Source organism: Anomalospiza imberbis, chromosome 2 (genome assembly GCF_031753505.1).
Source record: "Anomalospiza imberbis isolate Cuckoo-Finch-1a 21T00152 chromosome 2, ASM3175350v1, whole genome shotgun sequence".
NCBI classification, from domain to species: domain Eukaryota; kingdom Metazoa; phylum Chordata; class Aves; order Passeriformes; family Viduidae; genus Anomalospiza; species Anomalospiza imberbis.
This window is the reverse complement of record NC_089682.1, coordinates 45,415,857-45,437,088: the sequence shown is the minus strand read 5'-3', so window position 1 is coordinate 45,437,088 and position 21,232 is coordinate 45,415,857. Positions and strand designations below refer to the sequence as shown.

Genomic DNA, 21,232 nt, shown 5'->3' with positions numbered 1-21,232 from the left:
GCTACTCATCTATTCTTATGTTTTTCTTAAACTAATAATCTGTTAAGAGTTCCCAGCTATTTTTTTTTCTTAGATTTGTTTAATTAAAATAAGAATTAAGAAGAAATGTAACTATCATAATTTCAGTAATTTCAAAAGCTTTTAGTGAGCAGCTCACTTATGGCCCTGTATTATATGTGTTCTTTAGCATTACATAAAAAAATTTAGAATCTTGGAAAGAGAGGTTTGGACAGAACTGCAATGTCTTCTTTCAGCTACTGCTGTAGGTATTTCCCTATGTGATTCTTGGAAGTGCAAAAACAATCAAGGTATGCAATGCATAAAGAGAAAACCGTGGTCAGTTATTGTCATATAGGTGATAGTCCCAGTTTGATGTTTCACTGGTATGCTCATTTTTTCTTGGTTACCTGGAAAGCTTCACTTTTTAGTCTGCTGGGAATAAGGAATAAATGTGCATTATGTGGGATACTGTTCTTTCAGTGCAGAGTATTTGCTGATTATCTATTGAGTTAACCTGTGGCGTATATTTTAAAACAGTGAAATTAAATGAATGCCAGTTACAAATCTGGTCCTGCAGATGAAATAAATGATTATGTATAATTGAAGCAAATACTATGTTGACTATGCATTTTGCATATATTGAAGGTGAATGTACTTAGAGGTGCAGTGACTGTGTACAGTACATGCACTTCTCTAGCCACTGCAAGACTGATTGCCAGCGTGTCTTCCTCAGTAATTTTTTATTGCTGGAAGAGATATTCTGTCTTACCTGTAATTGCAAATAAATCAGGCTGACAGAGATGTCACAAGATGGGGCTCTGCTGTGTGTCAGGGCCTTAGAAGCGAGAAAAGGTTGGAGCAGTAAGGATATGAAGAGAGACAGCTGGATATGGCAGCTCATATGTGAGCAGCAGGTTTACTTTTGCAGAGAGCAAGCTATGTTTTCAGAAGTATAATAAACCTTAATGGATAATGGACCTTCAGCAGAGGGGAAATGTATGAAGATGAAGGTGGCTGAGAAAACTCCAAATATTGAGTTGCTGCTCTCAAATGAGGATGAGAGGATAAGTAAAATGTTCTGTCTGTCTTGGAGGGAGATGTTTTAACTCCTTCAAACTGAAAGCTAGACTAGTGGCCTTGGTTTGAGGTTGGTTCTCTAGTGGGTTCTTTGATCTTCACAAGTTCATACAAGCAGAAAATGTGTAAACCCAAGTTAATGTAGTTGCTCTTGTATGAATAGTGTGAAGTTAATTAAGGTTTGATATAGATAGACAGTGATGCATTATTGCAGGGATGAAGAGGCTTGGGCTTTATGCAGTAGTTGTAACAGGTTTATGTTGTAACCCTGGTTACTGAGAATTTTAGACTTTCTGTACTGACAGGTACTGATCCCCAAGAGAGCACTGCATTTGACCTGAGGCTGTGGAGAAGGCTTCCAAAATTGATTGATAGAACTGGGACTATGGGTGTGTAGTTTGAATAGAAGTGTGTAATATCACATGGTGGGAAACTTAGAGTTTAAGGTTTTAGAATATAGTAATATATATAAAGCAAGATGGAAGTTTTAGGGCAGAGGCTAGTCCTTCTTCACCTTCTTCTTCATGGGTTTGGGTAGTATTGTGTAATTGGATAAAAAAGTCTGCATTGTTGGGCACAGGTAGTTGGTTATTGGGTTAAAAGTAAGAATAATTTAGATGTCATTTCTTAATTGGACAGTTTATCCTTAAAAGGCCTTGTAGAGAGAGAGAGATAGGGCTCCATTTTCAGTTTGTCAGAGTGAAGTGCTGTAGAACTCACAATTTGTGAGACTGTAATATAGATAAGAACTAAAAAACATCTGAGTCCAAACAAGAAATAATAAATATTAAATACATCTCACACATTTAATCCCGACCTTGGCAAAAAAGACGCAAAAAATCCACAGGTTTATATGTATGTCCCTCTGCTATCTGCCGCAATTCGGTATGGATAGCCTTGTGAAAACTAGGCTGAGGTTGTGTGTGATTCAGGATACAGAAAAACAGAAGATAAGAAATATCTTCTGATACAGAATATATGAAATTTCATATGAATTTTGAAGAATATGAAGATATGAAAGTTGATGACAGAGGAAATGTTTGACTGTGGTAGCAGGACCCCTAAACCTACATATATTGGAATCTCAGCGCACTGACCTGAAAACACTTCCTATTTGTATTACATTTTAGGCTTTACTGTGTCACTTTAGACTGTGTGCTTGCAGCTTCAGGACTTGTGATTTATTGAGGATGTCATTCCATATTTTCAAGTAATGTCAAGTGACATTACTCAATCACATGCTCTAATGGACACAGGCCTGGTGTGTTGGCCCAGGGTGGTCACAGCCTAGCCTGTGTGGTCCATCTTCAGAGCTCTGCTGCTTGAGGAATGAAGACCATCATATGCAGGCCATCTGGGGTCATAGAGAATACAGGCAGCTAGTTTTGGGGTGTGGGATAAATAAACATGGCGGCTTTTCAGTCAAGGGAGAATCCTGCCAGACTGGGAGTCGTCCTTTTTTCCTGCACTTCTACTGCACTGAGTTCACCCTGAAATGGAAGAAAACTGCCCTGAAAATAAATCCAGCATTGTTATGTGTAAGATAATATGTTGTGCTTAACCTTGGGAGTTCTGGGGTCTGTGAGATGCAGTAATTGTGCAAGAAGAAGAATTCAAGGTGGTTTAAGTTTTGAGGTTTTAACTAGCTAACACTTGTACAGTGGTCACGACTAATAATTTTATTCTTCTGCCCTAACTGAAGTTAAAGTGAGTGTAAATGAGAAGTTGTATGAGCCATTTGAATTTTTTTTGCCTAGCAGGCACTCAAAATAATTTTTTTAGAGGTGGATGGTGTTTCATATGGCTGCTTGGACTTTATGGATTATCTTTCTCAGAAAGAACATCTATTATTGCTACTGTATCCTTACAATTTCTGTTGAGTTAGGATAAAATGCTGGAGTAATGATTATAGTCATGAGTAGTAATAAAAGGAGCAGCCAAAATCAGGCTTTTTTTGTCATTGATTTCGCTTTCAGTGCTGTAACTATTAAAAACCCACAATGTGCTCATTTTCAGTTATTTTTAGTCAGCATTGCATCTGGACAAGAAGGGAAAGAGGTTTCTTGTTTATTATACTGTGCATATCCATGTGTGCTTGCTAACAGCTCCTAGCTGCCTGTCAGCTGCCTGACTTCCAAGGTGCCCTCATATGACAGGGATGAGGCCCTGTGAGGGCAACCAAATAATGAGTATGATAGTTCATCTAGTGTGGAGGTGTTGCCAAGGTGGAGTTGGCCTATACTCTGTGTCAAAATTGGTTTCATAAAGGAAAAGAGATGGGACAATTTTCAAAGTGGACGAACAGGCTGTCCCAATGTGCTGGAAGATGAGCAGGTGGAGAAGATCAGGTTGAACAGAAAAGCTGTAACTTAGGGAAAATAGTTAATGACCTTTGAAAGATGGAAAAATCAACTCAGGAGGACTCCAAAGATGTCATGATGTTATGTGGGGAGAAAATTAGAAGGGACACAGCCCAACTAGCACTTAATCTGGTTACTGCCATAAAGACAAACATGTTTTTATAAATACACTTGCAAGAAAAGGAGGCCTACAGAGAATCTCTATCCTTCAGTGAAGGCACAGGGAAACATGGTGTCAAAGGATGAAAAAAGACTGAGGTACTTAATGCCTTCTTTACCTCAGTCTTTAATAGTAAGACTCATCGTTCCTTAAGTACTCCTGGAGCTCCAAGACCAGCATGGGGAGCAGAATGAAGCCCTCTAATCCAAGGGGAAATGGTCAGTGTTTTGCTACATTCCTTAGACATACACAACTGTGGCACTGGATGGGGTCCAGGGGAGGCTTAAGGGAGACTCTGCCTGACAGGAGGTTGTACCCAGGTGGGGGTTGAGCTCATCTCCCAGGTAACAAGCATAGGACAAGAGGAAATGGCCTCAAGTTCTACCAGGGGATGTTTAGATTGGATGTAGGAAAAATTTCTTCACTGAAACAGGCTGCCCAGGGCAGTGGTGGAGGCACTATCCCTGGAGGAATTTAAAAGATCTTTTATTGTGCTTTAGGAATTATATTCCCCAATTTAGTGCCCCCATCAAGACTCTCCCAAACCAGACAGCTCACTGGCTCCCCACCTCCACCTCCACCTTCCCTTGCCCCTTCCTTCCCCACTTCCCCCTCCCTTGCCTTCTTGCACTGGGGTGGAGTTGAGAGTTGGAGGCACAAAAAAGTGAAAATCACTGATTCAGATAGGAACAATTTGCTGGAAAGAACAGTGAGATAAGAAAAACACTAATAGCAACAATATTAATAACAAAAGGTATAAGATAAATTATTTGCACGGAAAGTAAAACAGTACCAGACTATTCCAGGATGTGAGATGATATCAAATAATGGTAGTCTGGCCATCCCCTCTTCTTGGCTACTGTAAAAAATAAACCCTGTGCAGACTGAAACTAGAACATATGTAGGTAGATGCGGCACTTAGGGGCATCATTCAGTGGTAGACTTGGCAGTTCTGTGGGAATGATTGGACTTCATGCTTTTGAGGAACTTTTCCAGCATAATGATTTTGAGATTCTATAAGCACTTCCATCTTAAGCCGGTGTGTTAAGAGATGGTGCTGCAGCCAGTTAGTTCTATTACTGTCTGGAAGCCTGTCCTTAGATTAATTGGGTGGTTTTAAATGATTTTCCACACATGCCCTCTTCCATAGCAAAATAAGCTCAGGGTGTGTGTATTAATCAGGGAATACTTTTTTCTTCTGTGTATTGTCCTTGTTGACAGTTGGTGATAATTAGACCATGGCTGTATGCCATTGTTGCTGACAAAGAGGTTTTGCACAGACTCCTGCAGTGTATTGCTGTGCTGGGGCTGTTCAACATCATGCGCTGCCAGCTTGGGTGCTTGTGCATTCCTGTTAATCCATTTGGCCTCAGTGTGACCCAGATCAAATGTTGCACTCTGTGATGTTGTTACATTTAGACCCTTAGCTTACACTGAGTATTTTGATGCTTGCCTGACCATGCACAAGTTTATTATCTGATTTTTGTAATTTGTTTGTGATAAACTGAATGGAGAATTAGAAAAAGGGGTAACATTTCTGTTAAAAAATAAAACCCTATGTTATCCATATATATGTGCATTTTGGTTATATTTAATTTAGGTTTATGTGGTAGTTCAGAATTAGTTATCTTGGCCTTTCCTTCATTGTGCTGGTGGAAGGAAGGCCAGGCTCTGAGCCTGGGTTGGTGGCCCAGTTCTTCACTGTATTGACTTTCAGAAGCTGGCCAGTCCCTAGGATTCTCTGGTAATCTACATTGTTTTTCAAAACAAGAAATCAGCAGAACATCCTCTTGGTGTTGGTCTGTCTTGTGATTATTTTAGTTTATAAGTGGTATCTGTAGCTTCAGTGGTAATGGGTTTCACAGGGAAGCATCATTCTACTCGGGGGAAGTGAGGGATGTTCCTCACCAGTGCATTGATCTAGTTGGGTGAGGAGCATTTCACATTTCCCCTGTGGGTCTTTCTTGGACACTATCCTGAATTTACAGTTTGTTTTGTTTGTGAGAAAATAAATCTCTATTTTACTATTTAAATTGTGTACTTGGCAAACTGGCTTAGAGGTTTGTATTCCCCAGAGGATTTAATTGGTTTATGAAATGGAGTTGTCATTGCTGTACCAGTGTATACCAAATAGGCAGTATTGCAGTCTTTTTTGTGCAGGAAAAAGAAAAGGTTCCTTTTGTTTACTTATTTGCTCAGAATTCAGAGGTAGATTTTGTAGACAGCCTATGTACTGATTTTTATTGGAGTAGTACTGCTTTGCATTCTTTCATTTGTTTTTGTGTTCCTTGAAACTTGGTAGGCATTTACTTTGAAACTATCTTTGCAAATGGTTTCCAAAACTGAATGTAGTATTTTGCATTGACAAATAGCAAATGTTTTCTGTGATGCTTTAATCTTATATTTCCACCTTTCAAGTGTCAGCGGAACTGTCTGGGTAAGGTTTGCAGTTGGTGTGAGCTAATATAGGTGAAAAAAGTGGGAGTCCTTCCCTTCCTTTGGCATTCCCTTATTCTTGTCGCCCTATTCCTTACTGCATTTGTTCTCTGAGAAGGGCCAGAATTAGTTTCTTCTGAAGGGACCTGTTGTTGTAGGGTGTATTTCAGTTACAGCTTGTCCCATTTTACTAATGTTAAGGAAAGAGATGTCCTGTTGTGTTAGAAGGCTCTGGTTTCCATCCCTTGTGAGCTGTCCTGGGCAAAGGAAGAGGAAGAATTTGTTACCTGCCTTTGCATATGTGCATTTTTTACATAATAATGTTGTAAACAAATTGCCTGTGCAGGCTCAGAATGAGAACATCATGCATGTAACACTGATCCCTTCCAAGAATAAATGCTTCAGTGTTTTTGTATTGTGCTGGAGATCTGCGATTCATCGAAGACTGGCAGCTGGGACAGTGCAGGTTTTGTAGCCATGTGCTGTTTTCAGTAGAATAAAGAATGAGAGTGGGAATGCTCAAATGGTGGTCTGAAGAAGGTATTTGGTAAACAGAGTTGATTTGGAGTGTTTGCTTTTCTAATAATTTGCTGCTAACTCTCGAGTGAGTTTCTCATCAAATTTTAGCAATAGTAAATTACATCATAACTTTGATTTTTTTTTTCTGACAGACTTTGTAAGCAGCTTAATATACAGATAGCACAGTAATAATACCTCAATATCCCCAAATGCAGATTTACAGAAGTTTGTTTTTTTTCAGATTTTTCAGTCCTTAAAGTTCCTGGCTTCCTTAGTGGTGTGTTTGGAGTGAAATGAAGCCATTGTTGGGTAAAGGCTCTGATTATTTTTAACAAGCTTGCTACCCGACTGTAGAAAGCGAAATAATGTACTTTCTAAGATGTTATTTCACAGTACAGTGTTAATACAGAGTGACTGCATTGCTGCATCTCGCAGGGATGCTCCTCCTGGGAAGGGAGGGTGGAGAGAGCCCTGTATGGCAATGTTCCCAGCCTCTGCAGTGGCCCTGACACTTCATGCTATTAGGACTTCTAAAAATGACCACTTAATTTTTCTAATAAAAGATAATATTGTTTTAAGGGAGAAAGAAAGACATTCCTTTGGGAAATCTCACTGTAGGAACATTTTTAGATCTATCCACCTTACATCTCTGACACAGATTTTCAGCATACTTTGGTAATACTCAAACTCAGAAAGTATGGTTTAAATTCTTGCATGTCTTTAATTCAGTCTCCTCTTCAGTGAGAGTGATGGCTTTTCAGTGGTGTTACTTGGACATCTCTTAATATAAAAGTCTCTTATGTTTCCCTAAATGCAAAAGTACTTGGCCAATGACCTGAGTGGTCTTGAATATAGAAAAGAAACTTCATGGTGATTTTGACCTTCCCTTGTGGCTGTGTGTGAAACCATCTTTGTATTGCTGTCCAGTAGCTTGTTATTTCATGCAAGCCCTAGTGCAGGAAATAAATCAGTTTTTAGTGCTTCAGGTTGCAGCGGCTACCTGCCACGACCTCAAGCAGTCGAGATGAGCTGGCCAGCACTGTCCTTGTGAGACCGGGTGAGACCGGGTGGCTGCCACATGAGTGGGTACTCCAGGGGTATGGCCTCTGCCAACCTGGTAGTGCTGAGTGCTGCGGCGTGGGTTATGCAGCTTTGGTAGGTCCACACGCTGAGAGGAGATGAAGAGACAAGAGAAGGACACTTTGTTTGCGAGCCCAAAGAGTTTTATTCCTCCATTCGTGGTAGGAACAAAATACTCTCGGGGAGATTGCAGTGACAAAATGCCCAGGGAACAAAGGGTGGCATCAGATTAAGAAGGAGGTGGGCGGACAGGGGCGTAACCCTGTCTTGCCCAATGGTGACAAACGAAAGACAGGATTGACAACCCACAGGAAGTGAACAAACCTGACTGATGGGACCAAACAAGGAGGAAACAGGGAGAGGTGAGGAGATTGACAGTTAATTGTGGATCCGAGTGGTGGGAAATCTGAGGGAAACAACTTGGAGCAAACCACTGTGAGGAGAACAATGGGTGAGTACAAGGAACAAACCTAACTAACATTTATATAACTGACTAAATAAACCCAACCTACAACATCAGGTGTTGCTGGTTGTATTATGTCTGTGTGTCACTGCAATGGATTTATAGGGTTTGTTTATTCAGGTGTCTTGGTTTGAAAGACCGGTGTCTGCTAGGGAAGGCAGGACCTTCCCTTGGAAGGGAGAATGTAAATTCCCTCCCTCCCTCTGAATTACTAGAATTTTGAAATTAAGGGGCTCTCAGGCAAAGATAGGATGGGAATAACAGTTCTTTACTAGTATGTATAACAAGGCAAACAAACAACAATAACTATGGCATTAACAACAAACAGAACCAGGGACCCAGTAACAGCCTTCTCAGCCACCGGCACTTTCCCCTTTGGTGCAGATACCGTCACAGCTGGCAGGAATGGGCAAAAAATCTGAGGTGGTGGATGAGATGTATCAGAAGTTCTGTGGCGATAGCTGGAACTGCAGGATGGTGCCGGCTACAGTGTGGAGAAACCCAAAGCAGTCCCGAAGAAGGGGTGGGGCAGTGGCAGCGGCGGCCTAACTCTGAGCAGGTCAGGGAGAGGCAAAGTTCAGGATTCCCCGAACAGGGGCGCACGAACAGATGGTGATGGGTCCCTCAGAGCTGAGCTCCAGCGGTATCGGTGAATTCTCTCTGCAGTAAGCGACAGCCTGGCCGTCCTCCTCTGATGCCAAACAGTGAGCCAGAGCTGCTGCCCCCAACCCTGTCTTTTACCTGTCCCCAAAAAACTCACGCTATCTTCCCCCTTGGCCCCGAGAAAAAAAAAAAGTGAAGCCCAATGCTACTTTCCTCTCCGGACTCCAGACACTTTCTTTTCTCTTTCTTAAGTATCCATAAGTCTCCAGCAGTTAGTTTCCTTGCAACTTATGGGAAAAAATTCTATACGTAAGAAGAAAGAAAGGAAAAAAAAAAAAAAAGAAAAAAAAAGAAATGCAACCCCCAACATCAGGCTAATTGCATTTGACGGCTTCTAATAAAATGTTTTGAATCACAGTGGGTAGATAGCTAATATCTCAGAAGATTCTCTGAGCTAGAGACAGAATGTAGTATCTGTGTGAGGAAGAGAGTTTTGCAAGTCCTGTGAGAACAGGCTGAAATGTCTGATGACATGACCACCTTGAAACCTTGCAAGCACTAGGAAAAATACTTTCAATCCCTTACTTGTTTGAAAAGGCTATGAACTGATGGCTTGACATTTAAAACAAATCTGCATTTAATTTCTTCTTGTCTATAACGTTGTCAAAGATGTATGTTGTAGACTCTCAACTTGTCAGGCAAACATATTCTGAAGATTTACCAGCACGATGAAAAGCATGGATATGGGTCTAATTCAATGTGAATGTGGAAGAAAAAAAATAACTGTGTTTTCCCTGTTAAAAGCTGAGGAAGTCTGCAGAAGTACTAAAATTCTCTCAGTAGTTTGCATTTGTAAATCAATAAGGTGAACAGATGTTTGCCGAAGTAAGGGATGGTTAGAGAAAGAAAAACGCGTTTGTGACAATTTACTCTTTGGGAGCCTGGGATAAGCTCATTGTTAGTATAGACTTGATACTTAATTTCTACCTTTATGTAGCAACAGAAAATTAAGCATATCTGAAACTAAGTATGTGTGCTTCTGATGATACTCTTTGTTACCTTGAAACAACTTCAGCTGTCCTCATGGTTCTACAATGCTAGTAAAAACAGTGCTGATGTTAATGGATGATATTTCCTATTATGTTAACAAAAGGAAGAATCACATAATGTACACTGGCCAACTGCAGAGGGTGCGGATGGAAGACCATGTAGTCCTGTCATCAAAAGAAAGAACTCTGTTACCATTTGGAATGAGTTGAGGAACTCTTCATAATACTCAGTTTTCAAAATATTGTGGTTGTGGGTGATTTGCTGAGATGGAAGTATACCATTAGTAAAGTCCCCTTGGTATGTGTGCATACTGTGAATGTAATACTAAGAATTGCTTTATTTTGAGTAAATCCTCAGTCTGGGGTCCTGCATTGTGTGAAAGTGACTCCCCACTGGAGACTGAGTGTGATGAAGAACACTTATCTTGGCTAAGCCTAGACTGGGCACAAGTAAGGGAATTGCCGTGTCTTCTTTTGAGGGTTTCCAGAGCCTCTGGAGCCCAACACTATGCTGCTGCTGCTGCTGTGCTGTTTTAAGCTGAACCCTCTTGACATCTTGGCAAATGCTGGGAACGTGTGACCACGTTCATGAGCTTGTAAACAGGGAGGGAGGAGCTGAGGGGAAGGCTGCCTGCTTATAGCTCACTGAGAAGTCTGTCTCTTGCTGGAAGGTGGTTGTTGCCAGCTTGAAGGAGGACTGTAAGCTTCAGTGCAGATCTCTGACCTTTTCACATGTCTTGAGTTGAAAGCACTGAGTAATTCCTGGTGTCTTTCTGTTTTGAAGGTAGTGCTTGAGATGGTCTCAAGGCTCATATGAAGATGGAGTCTTCCCTATTTGGACTTTTCAGCTCTATGGTATATTTTCAGGCCATCTTTTTACTATTTTCTTACTTTTGCTGTGCCTCGAGGAATCCTGTCAAAGTTATTGTGGTTGCTGAGCATGGCTGCTGCTGCTTTCAGCAGCAGAACAGGGTTGTAAATGGAAGTAGAACATGAATGGAGTCTTCTGAAGGCAGAAATATGAAGGCAGGTGTTGGTAGCCTTGGATTACCTTAGCTATTACATGGAATAAGAGCAGATATTAAAGTAATTACTAACGTCACCTGTATTTGGTACTATGTTTTCACTGGCACCATTTCTTTCAGTCCCTTAGCACAACAGGTGAAATGAAGCCTAGTTGTGTAAGACATCTTGGGTTTAAAGGTTTCTTGCCCTGAGTGTGAAAATGAACGTGTGCAACTTTCAGAGAGCATATTCTTTCAGAAGAGGAAGAAACATCCATAGAAGAGGCTTTGTTGCAGCTTGGAGCAACTTTTGCCAATGTGGTTTGTAAGTACTTCTTAATATTGGCAGATATATCTGTGTGGAGAATTGGAGGAGAAATAAACTCTTGTGTTGCTGCTCTGTGGTCTTTGGATTGTGGGCAGCTTGTGTAGAGTTTGTGCTCTACATTTAGTACTCTAGTCAAATTCCCTGTCAGGGGTCAGCATCTCTGCTTACAGTCCTTGGATGTTGCATCAAATGAAATAAAATACATGTTATTTCTGCTTTCACTGCACACCGTTACCTAGCTAGTCTTGAATAAAAGTTGACAGTCATTATTTCTCTATTAGTGTATGGAAATTAGGCTTCATTGTACTCCCTGCACAAAGCATCATTAGTGTTCAGTGGGATTTTCTGTAGTAGAGCACCAGGCTCAGTAGCCAAATAAAATTTTTTTCCTTCCGTTGTTGCAGCATGTATGACATCTTTTATGGTATAATTCATCCTTATTGCAGCTCAATAAAACAACAAGTGGGAGGTGGAAAAGCATAGTACTGTTTTCTCTTTTGTGATGATGGTTTATCAGGATGCTCTAGCTGATGACTGTCAAAAGTAAGATGATGTTTTAATCTTCCAGATTATTCATTTAAAAGACAAATGGAAAAAATCCCCAAAAGGAACTCATTGTTTGAAGGATTTATGTGTTCTAAATAGCACAAATACAATGGAGCTATTTAAGACAAAAAGTGCTCAGTTTTCAAGTATGTGGTTCTGACATGATAAAAAAACCTGGAGGGTTTCTTACCCTCCTTACCAGAGAGCTAATGCTTTGGGGTTTTTTAATGCTTAATGATCTGCGTGTACTTACTGGTAAGGAAACACCACTTCATCTTTATTCTGTCATCTTATTTGGATCTGGCTGTAAGAGTTAACAGTGGATAATCTAATTTATCTTCATCATTCAAAGATCTGAAAGTTGCCTCCAAGTTCATCTTAGTCTTTCCATTTTCATGGAAATCTGTTAGATTCAATTAATATGAATTTGAAATATAGTCTTTAAGGATGCTGCATATGAATGCAGTACTTCTCATGAGTTTTCAAATCAGATGTGTGTGAACATGTCTATTCTGCTATCACTGTAGTCAAGACAGAGAGCAGCTGCTGTTAGTGGGTGGACATGGAAGAGGACTCTGAGGCCTTATTATAGTTGAAAAAGCCAGAAACTCATTCTCTGAATTTTTGGTTTCTGGCTCACTTCTTCAATCAATTGCTTCCTCTATCATTGTCTGAATGAGAGATTCTTGTGTAAGGTTGTGGTGACCATAATAACAGCATGTCTTCCTATAGAAGAGTTTTCAAGCACAGTTTCTCTTGTGTTTCAATGTTTTGCATAACTAAACTTGAATGTGGTACCTATTTCTGTATTATTAGAAAATTAATGTAAGACTACCACAGTGGAAGAAAGTTCTTGGGTTGACAGATTCTAGTTTCCCTGGCTCCCAGACCTTACCAACAGTTGGAATATTCCATAGCACTCAATAAGATCAGAAATCCAGAATTCATGGTGGGAGTATACTTTCTAAATAGGAAAGAGTGAGAACATATTCAGGGTACTCTACCGTCTATTTGGTTAACATTCTAAATATTGAAATCAGTAAAGCTTTTGCTAAAGACCGTCTGCGGAAGAATTCAGATGAAGGTTGTGTCTTTAAAGAGAGGCGTTGCTGTAAAATACAAGAGGTAGGGTTTGAAAATTCAAATATATGTATAGAGGAGTACACTAAACAAAAATTAGTGTTCTTCTGTAGGGTGTCCTTCATGTATTGGCAAGAATGGTTTGAACATTCTTTTCATCTTGTCCCATACTGCTTTCTGCATATTAATTGCTTTTTTCCCCTGTTATTTTCTTGAATCTCTTGAATAATGGATTTTGGAAAGTCATAGCCTTAAAATAACTATCTTTCTGACTGTTGTGTCATTAGAGGTTTATTTTATTTGAGGCTGACTGAATTCCTTCATGTCCAATTTTGAGTGGTTTTGCTTAGCTTTTTAAGCTGAAGAGTTGTATTCTATAGAATAACTGGTTTGTGTGGTCAAACCTGTACCTGTTTGGCTTAAAGTTGTTACTCAGCCTCTCACAGAGTTATATCAAATTTATCTTAGAAAGGCCTGTGTTGAAGTGGACTTCTAAGATCATCTCATTCCAAACCCCTGCCATTAAGAGTGACTCCTTCCACTAGACCAGGTTGCTTACAGCCCCATCCAACCTGGCCTTGAACACTTCTAGGGGTGAGGCAGCCACACCTTCTCTGGGCAGCCTATGCCACTTTCCTTCTGCATAGGGAAGGATTTCTTCCTAATATCTAATCTAATCCTGTTCTCTGTCAGTGTGAAGCCATTCCCCCTTGCCCTATGACTCCAGGTCCTTGTAAATAGCCCCTCTCCACCTTTTTTGTCGGCTCCCTTCAGGTGTAGAAAGAGCACAGTAAGTTCAGCCTGAAGCCTTCTCTTCTCCAGGCTGAACAATTATCTCTGACTATTTTCATAGGAGAGGTGTCTCATGCCTGTGATCACTTTTGTGCCCCTCTTCTGGACTGGCTCCAACAGGTCCATGTCCTTCCTATGCTGGGACCCCAGAGCTGGATGCAGCCCTGCAGGTGGGGTCTCACCAGAGTGGAGCAGAGGGGCAGAATCCCATCCCTCCCCTGCTGCCCACAGGGCTTTAGCTGCAGCCCAGCACACAGGGTATTTCTGGGCTCCCAGAACACACAGCCAGGTCATGACCAGCCTCTCCAAATCCTTCTTGTAGGGCTTCTCTGGATCTGTTCATCCCCCAGCCTAGACTGATATGAGGAGTTTCCCTGACTCAGAGGCAGCACTTTTCTCTTGGTTAAACCTCATGAGATTCCCATGGGTCACTTCTCAAGCTTGTCCAGGACCCTCTGGATGACATTCCACCCTTCAGGTGAGGCAACAGCACCACTCAACTTAATGTTAACAAATTTGCTGAGGGTGCAGTCAATCACTCTATGTCATTAATGAAGATATTAAATTTCACCCATCCCAGTACAGACCCCTGAGGGGCACCACTGGCCACTAATGTCCATCAGGACTCTCAGCCATTGACCACCACCCTCTGTATGTGACTGTCTTATCTCTTTCTTATCCATCTACCAGTCCACTGATTAAATAGGTCTCTCCTAATTAGAGAGAAGGATGTTGTGGGGGACTGAGTCAAAGGCTTTATGGAAGTCCAGATAAATGACATCTGTAACCCTTCCCTTGTCCACTGATGTAGTAGTCATTACATCACAGAAGGCCACTGCGTGGGTCAGGTGGGACTTGCACTTGGTGAAGCCATGCTGCTGTCTTGAATCATCTCCCTGTCTTCCATGTGCCTTAGCACAGGTTCTAGAAGGATGTTTAGAAGCATTTTGAAGGAAAAAAAAAGGAAGAAAGTAAATATTTAAGTTACTTCTTTGGCACTCTATCTTTTTAGATCCCTATGGGCAAATCAACAAAATTTGCTTTACAGTACAGATGACAATATGATTTCAAAGGCCTCTGTTTAAGTAATTGTGGACTTGAAACTTTCTAAATAAATAAATGAGTACTAATAATAACAACTTTAAAAAACAGTGCAAAAATCACAACACTGGAGTTACACTTCTAAGGATGACTCTTGTGTGACTGATTTATTACACACTGCTAACATCCTATGTTTTTGACAAGACAGTAACTAGACAAAGTGAGTTAAATTATACAAGGCACATGAGTTTTCCTGGAACAAGCTTCCTTTAAAAAGAGATACCAGATTTCGCAGATTTGGAAAATTCTGTGGGCTTGCATAATTTCTGTACTTTTTTTGGGATGGAGGCAAAATTATAAGCATCCCTGAAATTGACTGCTATCCTCTTACAAACTATCCTTTTGCAGCCCAGTTTTAGCTGGAAAAGTTGAAAAACAAATAGTATAAAAAATGAATGAGGATACCATGCAGAAGAATTCTTCTTCCATGGGATGCTTAAGCATGGTAGTTGTAGCGGTTTTGGTTTGCCAATTTTAGTTTTCCCGGCCAACACACCAATGAGTGTGATGGGTTCAGTGTTGGCTAAATGTCCATGTACTCTTTAGCATTATTTACTCATTTTCTTCCTGTGAGATAGAGTTAGGAGGAAGGCAAAGCAGGCTCAAAACTTTAAAAGGGTATAAAGAAAAGCTTTTTAACAGTAACTAAAAGAAAGAATAATAAAAATCAAAATAAAACTTTTAGAGCACTTCTACTCCCCCCTACAATCTTTTCTTTCCCACTAACAATGTACAGAAACAATTAATTCTGTTTATCACCTTTAGAATAGTCTTTCTTCAATTTACTTAGAGAGAGGAGTCCTTCTTGTCTATTTATGGAGACTTCTCCACAAGAAAACAGTTCTCTTACGGCTTTTAATTTCCACAAACAGCAGCTGCCCTGGAACTTGCAATCATGAAGTCCCTCCCATCTTTCACAGCTTTCCCACAGCTGCATTTATGGACAATGTGAACTTACGGGGTACTACTTTAAGGATGAGCTGCTCAAGAGCAAAGGTTCTCTTTATCTATCTCTGAGATCATCTTCATCTCTAGGAACAGAGGTTTTCTTCTTTCCCTGGGGGCAAAGGGTCTTCATCACTCTTCTTTCTCTGTTCAAACTTCTCATGAGATCACAGCTACTTAAATATCTGCTTGCTTTAACACAGATGCCTTTGCCCATATATGCAATTTGAACACTCCATCCTCCATACTTTTCAATGAGTTACAGGGAAAAAGAATCTGATGTATCGGTTATATTTTTCTCCATAGCTTTACAAGAGGATTTCAGCCCAAAACAAAAGGCATCTCCTCATCCCTCCCATCTGGGACTTGACTCTTTCTTCTCTGACTTTGGTGTCTTCATGTTGTTCCTCTATGTGTCTTCACTCTGTCCTTTTCTCTCATCTGAGGGAGGATTGCAGGTCTACAAGTCTCATCTGTGCACTGAAAGAGTTGATATTTCGCCTAGGGCCTGTAGATGGTCATGTAACTCAGGCCGGGCTCTGTGGCTTGAGGCTGAAACTGTTTTAGGATGGAGGTTTCTTCAGCGGCTATGCTGGGGGCGCAGCTAGGATCTCAGCAGCCTGGCTAGGGCTCAGCTGCAGCACGCTGGGGGCCGATGACCTGCCCTCCCCCTGCCCAGCAGCTGATGTGGCCCGGCCCCATGGCAGAGCCTGCCCAGCCTGGGCCAGCCAAGATGGGGAGCCGGGCCAGCCGTTGCTACCTGCTTCCAGGCCAGAAGGAAAAGAGTCTCCCGGGTTTTTTCGTCTTTAACATGTGTATGCATAGATGTGTGTTCAGCTTTCTCAGTGGTTTAACAGATTTTCAATTCTCAGAGCTAATTACGGGTTGGTCTTTTTGTCAGGCATGGAGGAAACTGCTAGCAACTTCTCTTAGAACATCTCTTCCGTGAATGGCTCCAGTGCAAAACCAGCACAGCAGTGGAAATGTGATGAATGAGATGCGAAGCTATCTTACAGTTATCAGCTATTTCAAATTAAAAACAAGTCAATAAGTTACTGTGCATTGACATTTGAGGGATAAAGTTCATTTGAGAACCTGACATTGCTCAAATGATAAACTCTTTATCAAGTTATTTGAACTAGGATTGTTCTTCAATTTTTTTACTGAACAGACAGAATTTAAATTTGTTCCATATTATCAAGTTTGGTTCTGCATTGTGGGAAATAAGAAAAGCCTAACAGAATATGGGCCCTTTTCACCGTTGTTAAATTCTGTTCACTTCTGTTCATTCTTGCTCAGCAGAAAGCACTCTGGGAAAGGTTCAACTAACAGGGATGGACACCGGGTGATCAAAAAGGTAGTTGGGTAAAAGGTCATGTGAACAGCGACACCTGCAGTGGCAGGCAGCCAATGCATGCATGGTTTGCTGAAGTTTAGAGCATTAAAAGGCCTGTTTTTTTACAATAAACAATATCTCTTTACGACTGCAAAAAGGGAGTCTGTGTGTCTTTATTCCTCATTGCTACACTGCATATAGTAATTTTCCTTTTTACGTCCTTCCTAGGTACACATGCAATGAAATAGGCTTAAAATATAATTTACACCACCAAAAAAAAAGGTGCTTTAATGTAAATGCAAACTAGAAGTTAGGTATTTTTTTAGTATTTGCTCTCACCTTGTAGTTTTGGTTTTACAGCAGTGAGTTTCATGGATATGATCGGACCCCAGAAGTTATTACTGAGCTTGGAGTACTTCTGTGATCTATTGCATTGCTGTGAAATGCACTCTTTATTTTTCTTCTACTTCCTATATTTATTTATGATAAGTAGTAGTGGCTTTGAGCGTTGAAATAGAAAATACAATGCTGGAATTAGATGGTTTATAGTGATTTATTTCAGTGCAAAAGCCCTGTAAAACAGAGTCTTATGTTTGTTTTGGAGTAGTGACAGCCCTGCAGGTGATGAAATTTTAATGCAGTATCATTAGCATTCCTGTACATGTAGACATACCAAAAGAAACCATAACACTTGTCATACTTATTGGTATCATTAAACACTTCTTTTGTCAAACTTGCACACTTGCTGAATTTCATCTTTTTTAACTCCTATTTTTCTAGATGAATAAAAGATTTAATTCTGATGGGATTTATCTTGTTTACCCTACCACTATTAGTCACCACATACAACCATGTAAATGACCAAAGACTGTTTAAAAATCTAAATGAATAGCTTGGGAGCAAGATTAGGTTTTTTGGGTTTTTTTCGCTTTTATCTTCCTAATGCACTTTTTATTCAGCTTATAAAATCTTGATGTTATTCCACTCCCTCAACCTCCTCATCCTCTATATTAATGTATAGTTGGTGGTGCACTAGATTTAATGCTTCCTGAAATTCATTCCAGTCTTGGGTAATTTTGGTCATTCTGCTTGTTATTGAAGGTGGAGTTATGACTGACACCAAAGAAGGCTTTAAGCATCAGCACTTTATTGTTCTTCATTACAGCCTTTTATACCCTTCGTCTTACATGCATTACAACTGTGTGCCCTCTGTACCATTTTGTGATTGGTCAGTACACCTCAGCACTCCATGTCTCATTACCTTCAATACTGTTCACCTGTCCTACACAGTTGTAGCCCATTAGGGATGACGCTTGGCCTCAGCTCCACTCCTCATTCCTACAAACTGTGTGCCTACATGTTACAATTTTTCTTCCTGCCAAAATGGCAGTTTTTTTATAAAAGATTGTGACTAAACTGTGTGGAGGTACATGCAGGCTGGAGATACCTGTTAGCTGGGAGGGTTTTCAGTTATTGTTATATTGATGGCTAACTTCAAGGTCTGTAAATTTTGGTATGGACTCTTAAGGTAACTCCTGAGGAGACCTGCTTGGGTGAAGGTTGTCCCTGCTCCTCCCATTATCCTCCTGCCCATGGTGGCGCACATCATCACCCATAGCAAACTGCTGGCACTCCTGGTCTGGTTGTGACCATGGTGGTGAAGAGGCTAGAATGGAATACTGCATTTCAGCTGGAAGGGAGCTACAGTGGTCATCTAGTCCAGCTGCCTGACCTAGTTACAGCCTTGCCCAGTTGCTACTGACAGTCTTGTGGCATTGCCAGCCTCTCCAGGAAGCTTGTTCCAGTGTTTGACTATCTTCCTGGTTAAAAAATGCTTTCTAATGTCCAGTCTGAGCCTGGCACAGAGTTGAACCATTCCCATGCATGCCATCTCTGGATCCCACAGAGAACAGCTCAGCACTTCCCTCCTCAGGAAGCTGTAGGGAGCAAGGAGGTTACCCCTCAGCCTCCTTCCATCTATCTAGATAAGCCCAGAGTCCTCAAGTTTTTCTTGCAGGATGTCATTCCTTTAAAGCCTTTTCATCAGCTTTGTTGCTCTCCTTCTGAATGCGTTCAAGCACCTTCATTCACATCTTAAATTAGGACACCCAAATTGGAGGTTGTGGGACTGTGGCTTTTATGGTTTTTTTTTTGGAAGCAGACATATTGCTGATAGTGGTGGTGGTAGATAAGATGCTCTTGACACTGCACTTACAGAGGAATGTGTTTTTTGATATGTTCATGCAGCTGATGCAAAGATCTGCCTTCTCTGACTTGATGGGATACTCTCCTGTGATAATTCCTCACATTTATGATTACATTCAGAGATGTTGATTTTTGTAGCTAAATTTTTATTTTTAGTCACTCTCACAGGAGCATGGAAATGTGTGCAGGATTATGCTAGACAGGTTCCACACAGGTGCTAGGCTTCTGCTGCTCTTTTGATTTGCCTCATTGTTTCCTAGTGATTCCAGGCACTCCAGGGAGGGAAATCCCTTTGCTCTTGTGTGTGTTCACACATGCACATGCAGGTCAGCTGTTTATACAGAAACCTCTGCTCAAGTCTTGTGACTATCTCTTGTATCCATTTGGTTGCTGGTTCACTCAGTTCTTTGGGGAGGGGAGCACTCATTTCCCTATTGCTCCACAAGATAGCCTTTTGAACTCAGTGCTTAGTCCTGGCATATTTTTTTGTTTGATTTTAATACTTGATTTCAGGGTAAACAAATGCCTGGGGCTGGCTTGGGGTGTTGTTCTGCAAATACTTGGAACGTGATCTGAGGGAAGCACTAAAACTGAGATGTATGGAATAAGTACAACCTATTTCTCAGGACCTTATGAAGGGTGTGGGTGAGGAGAATGGTTGGCTGCCGTAAGATAGTTTTGAGAATATTATATTTTCCTCTGCAGGCTTGTGGGCTAACTTGCTTTTAATTTATTTGTGGAGCAGTTAGTTGATCCTTGAGCTACTGCAGAGATGTGGGCATTGCACTGTTATGTTGCATTTTGGCATCACAGGAAGATAGTGCACAGATATTTGCAGTTGGGTCACGTAGGTTATAGTCAGGGCAAATAAACTTCTGTAGTTTTCCAGCTGCTTTTTGATGGAGTCTGTTTCTCAACCAAATTTTGAATGATGGCTTTTTGTAAATTAGACACGGATGTTCACAGGGTTTTTTGCAGGTTAGGAAGGTGGTTCTTTCTGCAGCTGTTTGTGATAAATGTTTGTCTTTCAGGAGGAGCAACTGTACTGAGCAATTTAACTACGTAATCAGTAGAATGTTTTCTGACCTATTTCTATAGGCTGTTGACAACAGTAATTGCTGCTGCTTTTTCTATGTGAGCATTATACAATAAAACACTGTTTCAAAGTTATTCATGTTGATTTTGACAACCTCTTAGTCTTTTTCATCTCTAAGGAAAAGTGAGAAGATAGAAAATTTTCCTTGGTTTTGACAAACAGACATCCTAAAATTGTGAGGAGACAATAATTTGATATTTTCTCCTTTTCTAATTTAGATGGCTTATTTTTTTAACTTTTTTTTTTTTGTTCTGATTGCATTTTTAAGAAAGGAGATTTTTTTCATTGTGAATCTACATGTGCAGGTTTTTAAATACAAATAGTCTTTAAAGCGTTTGTGTTCTGAGAAGATCCTTAACAAAGCTAGGAGGAGTAATACTTTATGGCTTATAAGATGTCTAGAGCAGAGTGTAACACATTACAGTCTGCCAAAGTTGATGGCTAACTGATGGGCAAGAAGCCATGGATTTGTGTCTGGTGATATTAGCCTGTACTTGCATGGCATTTGCTGGGTTTGAACCATAGACTTCTGGGACTGAGCAACAATCTTCACTTGTAGGGTACAGCAGACCAGATAGTCCAGTGGAAAAAAACTCCGGTCTTTCCACTGGGAATAACAAGTCTCTCTGTATTATGTTTTTCTCACTGAATGTGTAAAGCAAGCAGAGAATCCTTTTATTCTACTTTTATCCTTTCATTCTATTTTTACCTCTATTCTTTTTAGGAAAAAGAGTTATGAGTGGCCCCACTTCAAAGACAGACTTTATTTTCTTTTGTTAATTGTCATAGAGGAAGTAAACTGCTATGTATGCAAATTGTTGCTGCTTTAGCTAATGAGAAACGTCAGATTTCAACTGAATGTGGTATATAAATGTGGAGGAAGCACAGCTGTGGATTGCAAGGGTGATGTATTATGATTGGATATGCCTAATTGTTCACATTATTGGAACCTGTTTTACTGTTGTTAAACCTTAAAACTGTAGTCACTGACTTCTTGATTGGAGGTTTGAACTGGTGTTAGCATTAAAAATTTAAATCAGGGAGGGATTATT

General features: G+C 40.6%; 1 protein-coding gene and 1 long non-coding RNA gene across 5 annotated transcripts in view; both read left to right on the top strand.

Moving 5' to 3' along the window:
* Window positions 1–21,232, top strand: part of APP (amyloid beta precursor protein) — a 233,854-nt gene that overhangs the window by 29,873 nt on the left and 182,749 nt on the right. The window lies entirely within an intron of this gene.
* Window positions 15,474–17,616, top strand: LOC137468738 (uncharacterized). Its single transcript, XR_010996168.1, has 2 exons — window positions 15,474–16,001; window positions 16,445–17,616. It is a non-coding gene; the product is annotated as an uncharacterized lncRNA (long non-coding RNA).